The following is a 340-nucleotide window of genomic DNA, read 5'->3' on the forward strand; positions in this document are numbered from 1 at the left end:
TACGGGTGTAGGCAGTCAGGCAGGATGACGAGAGTCATAGAAAGAGAGAAGTTGGTGGAGGTTAGGTCGGTGGCGCAAAGAAAGAAGAATGACTAGTGGCCGGCGGCGGTGGACTAGCGCCTGTGCTACACGAGTGGGATGACGTTGAGGGGAGCTTGCTGGATAGAGAGAAAAGAACGGAGAATTGATTGGTCGTAACGTGAAGAAAGAAGGAACGAGAGTACGACTGAGTAGGAAAGTAGGGGAAGTACGGTGAGAGAGTGTGGCCGGGAGTAGGAGAGCGCGCGGCAAGGGGCGATAGAGTGAGAGAGCGAGCTGGTGGCCTGAGAGGGGAAGGGAA

General features: G+C 55.3%; 1 protein-coding gene across 1 annotated transcript in view; it reads left to right on the top strand.

Annotated features, from left to right (window-relative positions):
• LOC102673714 overlaps nt 1-340 on the top strand; it is a 17,911-nt gene that overhangs the window by 4,905 nt on the left and 12,666 nt on the right. The gene's annotated exons all lie outside the window — the stretch shown is intronic.

Source organism: Apis dorsata, unplaced genomic scaffold (assembly GCF_000469605.1).
Source record: "Apis dorsata unplaced genomic scaffold, Apis dorsata 1.3 scaffold_89, whole genome shotgun sequence".
Taxonomy (NCBI): Eukaryota; Metazoa; Arthropoda; class Insecta; order Hymenoptera; family Apidae; genus Apis; species Apis dorsata.